Raw genomic sequence first — 7,500 nt, forward strand, 5'->3', positions numbered from 1 at the left:
CCAGGAACCAGCCTGGAGCTTCTAGCGGTCAGCCGCACCTTGAATCCGCTCTCCAGCACCTTCCTCGGACTCATGCTCTGCCAAAGTCGGCCTCCCATCTTCCAGGAACCAGCCTGGAGCTTCTAGCGGTCAGCCGCACCTTGAATCCGCTCTCAAGCACCTTCCTCGGACTCATGCTCTGCCAAAGTCGGCCTCACATCTTCCAGGAACCAGCCTGGAGCTTCCAGCGGTCAGCCGCACCTTGAATCCGCTCTCCAGCACCTATCTCGGACTCATTCTCCTCCAGGCCGGCCTCACATCTTCAAAGAACCAGCCTGGAGCTTCCAGCGGTCAGCCGCACCTTGAATCCGCTCTCCAGCACCTTCCTCGGACTCAAGCTCTGCCAAAGTCGGCCTCCCATCTTCCAGGAACCAGCCTGGAGCTTCCAGCGGTCAGCCGCACCTTGAATCCGCTCTCCAGCACCTATCTCGGACTCATTCTCCTCCAGGCCGGCCTCACATCTTCAAAGAACCAGCCTGGAGCTTCCAGCGGTCAGCCGCACCTTGAATCCGCTCTCAAGCACCTTCCTCGGACTCATGCTCCTCCAGGCCGGCCTCACATCTTCAAAGAACCAGCCTGGAGCTTCCAGCGGTCAGCCGCACCTTGAATCCGCTCTCCAGCACCTTCCTCGGACTCATTCTCCTCCAGGCCGGCCTCACATCTTCAAAGAACCAGCCTGGAGCTTCCAGCGGTCAGCCGCACCTTGAATCCGCTCTCCAGCACCTTCCTCGGACTCATGCTCTGCCAAAGTCGGCCTCACATCTTCCAGGAACCAGCCTGGAGCTTCTAGCGGTCAACCGCACCTTGAATCCGCTCTCAAGCACCTTCCTCGGACTCATGCTCTGCCAAAGTCGGCCTCACATCTTCCAGGAACCAGCCTGGAGCTTCCAGCGGTCAGCCGCACCTTGAATCCGCTCTCCAGCACCTATCTCGGACTCATTCTCCTCCAGGCCGGCCTCACATCTTCAAAGAACCAGCCTGGAGCTTCCAGCGGTCAGCCGCACCTTGAATCCGCTCTCCAGCACCTTCCTCGGACTCATGCTCTGCCAAAGTCGGCCTCACATCTTCCAGGAACCAGCCTGGAGCTTCTAGCGGTCAGCCGCACCTTGAATCCGCTCTCAAGCACCTTCCTCGGACTCATGCTCTGCCAAAGTCGGCCTCACATCTTCCAGGAACCAGCCTGGAGCTTCCAGCGGTCAGCCGCACCTTGAATCCGCTCTCCAGCACCTATCTCGGACTCATTCTCCTCCAGGCCGGCCTCACATCTTCAAAGAACCAGCCTGGAGCTTCCAGCGGTCAGCCGCACCTTGAATCCGCTCTCAAGCACCTTCCTCGGACTCATGCTCCTCCAGGCCGGCCTCACATCTTCAAAGAACCAGCCTGGAGCTACCAGCGGTCAGCCGCACCTTGAATCCGCTCTCCAGCACCTTCCTCGGACTCATTCTCCTCCAGGCCGGCCTCACATCTTCAAAGAACCAGCCTGGAGCTTCCAGCGGTCAGCCGCACCTTGAATCCGCTCTCCAGCACCTTCCTCGGACTCATGCTCTGCCAAAGTCGGCCTCCCATCTTCCAGGAACCAGCCTGGAGCTTCCAGCGGTCAGCCGCGCCTTGAATCCGCTCTCCAGCACCTATCTCGGACACACTCTCCTCCAGGCCGGCCTCACATCTTCAAAGAACCAGCCTGGAGCCTTTAGCGGTCAGCCGCGCCTTGAATCCGCTCTCCAGCACCTTCCTCGGACTCATGCTCTGCCAAAGTCGGCCTCCCATCTTCCAGGAACCAGCCTGGAGCTTCCAGCGGTCAGCCGCACCTTGAATCCGCTCTCCAGCACCTTCCTCGGACACATTCTCCTCCAGGCCGGCCTCCCATCTTCCAGGAACCAGCCTGGAGCCTTTAGCGGTCAGCCGCGCCTTGAATCCGCTCTCAAGCACCTTCCTCGGACTCATGCTCTGCCAAAGTCGGCCTCCCATCTTCCAGGAACCAGCCTGGAGCTTCCAGCGGTCAGCCGCACCTTGAATCCGCTCTCCAGCACCTATCTCGGACTCATTCTCCTCCAGGCCGGCCTCACATCTTCAAAGAACCAGCCTGGAGCTTCCAGCGGTCAGCCGCACCTTGAATCCGCTCTCCAGCACCTTCCTCGGACTCATGCTCTGCCAAAGTCGGCCTCACATCTTCCAGGAACCAGCCTGGAGCTTCTAGCGGTCAGCCGCACCTTGAATCCGCTCTCAAGCACCTTCCTCGGACTCATGCTCTGCCAAAGTCGGCCTCACATCTTCCAGGAACCAGCCTGGAGCTTCCAGCGGTCAGCCGCACCTTGAATCCGCTCTCCAGCACCTATCTCGGACTCATTCTCCTCCAGGCCGGCCTCACATCTTCAAAGAACCAGCCTGGAGCTTCCAGCGGTCAGCCGCACCTTGAATCCGCTCTCAAGCACCTTCCTCGGACTCATGCTCCTCCAGGCCGGCCTCACATCTTCAAAGAACCAGCCTGGAGCTTCCAGCGGTCAGCCGCACCTTGAATCCGCTCTCCAGCACCTTCCTCGGACTCATTCTCCTCCAGGCCGGCCTCACATCTTCAAAGAACCAGCCTGGAGCTTCCAGCGGTCAGCCGCGCCTTGAATCCGCTCTCCAGCACCTTCCTCGGACTCATGCTCTGCCAAAGTCGGCCTCCCATCTTCCAGGAACCGGCCTGGAGCTTCCAGCGGTCAGCCGCGCCTTGAATCCGCTCTCCTGCACCCATCCTCGGACACACGTTCTTGCCTTTGGACCCCTCCTCCAGGAGCCAGGCTGGAGCTTTTGCCCCCTTCCTCCATCATTTCAGGCCGTGGAAAGTGTCATCTTTCGGATTATCAATTCACCGTCCCAGTCTGGTACTCAGATATTTTTCCGAAAACTGGGTTTCTGAAATCGTGCAGATGGTGTTTTCGTCGTCTGCTAATAACCTCGTCGTGTGGGAGAATAGGGGCGGGCCTTGGGCTGACTCGGCCCATCGTCCCCTTTTCCCGTTCTCTGACAGAAATTTTTTCCAACTTTATCACCCCTGGTACTATAAACTTTTTCACCTCTGGTACTATGTGGCACTTAGAAAATTTTCTGAACCGGGATTCTCACCCCTGGTACTTTTTGGCACTCAGAAAATATTTCTCAACCGGGCTTCATGCCCCTGGTACTTTTTGACACTTTGACGTTTTTCTGAACCGGGCTTCATGCCCCTGGTACTTTTTGACACTTTGACGTTTTTCTGAACCGGGCTTCATGCCCCTGGTACTTTTTGACACTTTGACGTTTTTCTGAACCGGGCTTCATGCCCCTGGTACTTTTTGACACTTTGACGTTTTTCTGAACCGGGCTTCATGCCCCTGGTACTTTTTGACACTTTGACGTTTTTCTGAACCGGGCTTCATGCCCCTGGTACTTTTTGACACTTTGGCGTTTTTCTGAACCGGGATAAAGGTCATTTAAAGAGGTGTGTGCATGGTTCCTACTAAGGAGTCTGAACTTGTTCTGGCCCAAGGAAATCACTTTTTAACAAAAATCCGTATTTGGTCTTAACTCGGGAAAAGAAGGCGATTCCTGTGTTTTGATCTCAAAAGAGGCCATTTATCCGGGTTTGTGCAGGTTTATGCATGGAACTTACTTAGAATGGATATATCTCTATGTATATATGAAGGACTAAGGAGTCTGAACTTGTTCTGGCCCAAGGAAATCACTTTTTAACAAAAATCCGTATTTCGTCTTAACTCGGGAAAAGAAGGCGATTCCTGTGTTTTGATCTCAAAAGAGGCCATTTATCCGGGTTTGTGCAGGTTTATGCATGGAACTTACTTAGAATGGATATATCTCTATGTATATATGAAGGACTAAGGAGTCTGAACTTGTTCTGGCCCAAGGAAATCACTTTTTAACAAAAATCCGTATTTCGTCTTAACTCGGGAAAAGAAGGCGATTCCTGTGTTTTGATCCCAAAAGAGGCCATTTATCCGGGTTTGTGCAGGTTTATGCATGGAACTTCCTTAGAATGGATATATATGTATGTATATATGAAGGACTAAGGAGTCTGAACTTGTTCTGGCCCAAGGAAATCACTTTTTAACAAAAATCCGTATTTCGTCTTAACTCGGGAAAAGAAGGCGATTCCTGTGTTTTGATCCCAAAAGAGGCCATTTATCCGGGTTTGTGCAGGTTTATGCATGGAACTTACTTAGAATGGATATATATGTATGTATATATGAAGGACCAAGGAGTCTGAACTTGTTCTGGCCCAAGGAAATCACTTTTTAACAAAAATCCGTATTTCGTCTTAACTCGGGAAAAGAAGGCGATTCCTGTGTTTCTTTCAGAAAAGGTCCTTTTTTTGAACTGGGATTCATGCCCAACATCCAGGCTCTCGTGCCCTGCCCACAGACACACATCCAGGCCGAGTTTCAGCACCTCTCCTCGGTCCAGTATTCATGGCTGCCGTCCTCTCCCAACAGCCAGTCTCTCATGCCCGGCCCAGAGACACACATCCAGGCCGAGTTTCAGCACCTCTCTTCGGTCAGGCAATCATCCCTGCTCCCCTCTCATAACGTCCAGGCACTCATGCCCTGTGCAATGACACATCCAGGCCGAGTTTCAGCACCTCTCCTCGGTCAGGAATTCATCCCTGCTCCCCTCTCATAACGTCCAGTCACAGACACAGATCCAGGCCGAGTTTCAGCACCTCTCCTCGGTCCAGCATTCATCCCTGCTCCCCTCTCAGAACATCCAGGCACTCATGCCCTGTGCAATGACACATCCAGGCCGAGTTTCAGCACCTCTCCTCGGTCAGGAATTCATCCCTGCTCCCCTCTCATAACGTCCAGTCACAGACACAGATCCAGGCCGAGTTTCAGCACCTCTCCTCGGTCCAGCATTCATCCCTGCTCCACTCTCATAGCATCCAGGCACTCATGCCCTGCGCACAGACACACATCCTGGCCGAGTTTCAGCACCTCTCCTCGGTCCAGCATTCATCCCTGCTCCACTCTCATAGCATCCAGGCACTCATGCCCTGCGCACAGACACACATCCAGGCCGAGTTTCAGCACCTCTGCTCGGTCCAGCATTCATCCCTGCTCCACTCTCATAGCATCCAGGCACTCATGCCCTGCGCACAGACACACATCCTGGCCGAGTTTCAGCACCTCTCCTCGGTCCAGCATTCATCCCTGCTCCACTCTCATAGCATCCAGGCACTCATGCCCTGCGCACAGACACACATCCAGGCCGAGTTTCAGCACCTCTGCTCGGTCCAGCATTCATCCCTGCTCCACTCTCATAGCATCCAGGCACTCATGCCCTGCGCAATGACACATCCAGGCCGAGTTTCAGCACCTCTCCTCGGTCAGGCATTCATCCCTGCTCCCCTCTCACAGCATCCAGGCACTCATGCCCTGCGCACAGTCACACACCCAGGCCGAGTTTCAGCACCTCTCCTCGGTCCAGCATTCATCCCTGCTCCCCTCTCACAGCATCCAGGCACTCATGCCCTGCGCACAGACACACATCCTGGCCGAGTTTCAGCACCTCTCCTCGGTCCAGCATTCATCCCTGCTCCACTCTCATAGCATCCAGGCACTCATGCCCTGCGCACAGACACACATCCAGGCCGAGTTTCAGCACCTCTGCTCGGTCCAGCATTCATCCCTGCTCCACTCTCATAGCATCCAGGCACTCATGCCCTGCGCAATGACACATCCAGGCCGAGTTTCAGCACCTCTCCTCGGTCAGGCATTCATCCCTGCTCCCCTCTCACAGCATCCAGGCACTCATGCCCTGCGCACAGTCACACACCCAGGCCGAGTTTCAGCACCTCTCCTCGGTCCAGCATTCATCCCTGCTCCCCTCTCACAGCATCCAGGCACTCATGCCCTGCGCACAGACACACATCCAGGCCGAGTTTCAGCACCTCTCCTCGGTCCAGCATTCATCCCTGCTCCCCTCTCACAGCATCCAGGCACTCATGCCCTGCGCACAGACACACATCCAGGCCGAGTTTCAGCACCTCTCCTCGGTCAGGCATTCATCCCTGCTCCCCTCTCAGAACATCCAGGCACTCATGCCCTGCGCAACGACATCACTCCGCAAAGGAAAGCTTTTGCGGTGTTTCTTTCTCAAAAAAGGCAATTTAAAGAGGTTTAAGCATGGAACCTACTCAGAATGAACATATACATAACGGACTAAGGAGTCTGAACTTGGTTTGGCCCAAGGAAATCATTTTTTAACAAAAATCCGTATTTCGTCTTAACTCGGGAAAAGAAGGCGATTCCTGGGTTTCTCTCTCAAAAAAGGCCATTTAAAGAGGTTTGTGCATGGAACCTACTCAGAATGAACATACACATAACGGACTAAGGAGTCTGAACTTGGTTTGGCCCAAGGAAATCATTTTTTAACAAAAATCCGTATTTGGTCTTAACTCGGGAAAAGAAGGCGATTCCTGGGTTTCTTTGTCAAAAAAAGGCCATTTAAAGAGGTTTTGTGCATGGAACCTACTCGGAATGGCTATATATGAAGGACTAAAGAGTCTGAACTTGGTTTGGCCCAAGGAAATCTTTTTTTTACAAAAATCCGTATTTCGTCTTAACTCGGGAAAAGAAGGCGATTCCTGGGTTTCTTTCTCAAACAAGCCGACCCCGGGTTAGGGTTAAGGAGAACCGGGCTCCAGCCCCTCCGGCCGGGTTAGGGTTAGGTTTGGGGCTGGGGCTGGGGTTAGGGTTAAGGAGAACCGGGCTCCATGCCCTCCAGCCGGGTTAGGGTTAGAGCTGGGGTTAGGGTTAAGGAGAACCGGGCTCCAGGCCCTAGGGCCGGTTTGGGGCTGGGGCTGGGGTTAGGGCTAGAGCTGGGGTTAGGGTTAGGGTTGGGGCTGGGGTTAGGGTTAAGGAGAACCGGGCTCCATGCCCTCCAGCCGGGTTAGGGTTAGAGCTGGGGTTAGGGTTGAGGAGAACCGGGCTCCAGGCCCTAGGGCCGGTTTGGGGCTGGGGCTGGGGTTAGGGCTGGAGCTGGGGTTAGGGTTAGGGTTGGGGCTGGGGTTAGGGTTAGGGTTGGGGCTGGGGTTAGGGTTAAGGAGAACCGGGCTCCAGCCCCTCCGGCAGGATCAGGGTTGGGGCTGGGGCTGGGGTTAGGGTTAGGGTTGGAGCTGGGGTTAGGGTTAGGGTTGGGGCTGGGGCTAGGGCTAGGGTTAGGGTTAGGGTTAGGGTTGGGGTTGGGGTTGGGGTTAGGGTTAGGGTTGGGGCTGGGGTTAGGGCTGGAGGCAGGGTTTAGGTTGGGTTAGGGTAAGGGCTGGGGCTAGAGTCAGGGCTGGGGCCGGGGTTAGGGTTACGGCTGGGGTTGGGGCTAGGGCTAGGGTTAAGGAGAACCAGGCTCCAGGCCCTCCATCCAAACCTGTGTACCCACACTTAAGCACCCCTCCCCGGCCTAGCCACCCAACCCGCAGCCCCTGGAGCT

Source organism: Odontesthes bonariensis, unplaced genomic scaffold (assembly GCF_027942865.1).
Source record: "Odontesthes bonariensis isolate fOdoBon6 unplaced genomic scaffold, fOdoBon6.hap1 scaffold_164, whole genome shotgun sequence".
NCBI classification, from domain to species: Eukaryota; Metazoa; Chordata; class Actinopteri; order Atheriniformes; family Atherinopsidae; genus Odontesthes; species Odontesthes bonariensis.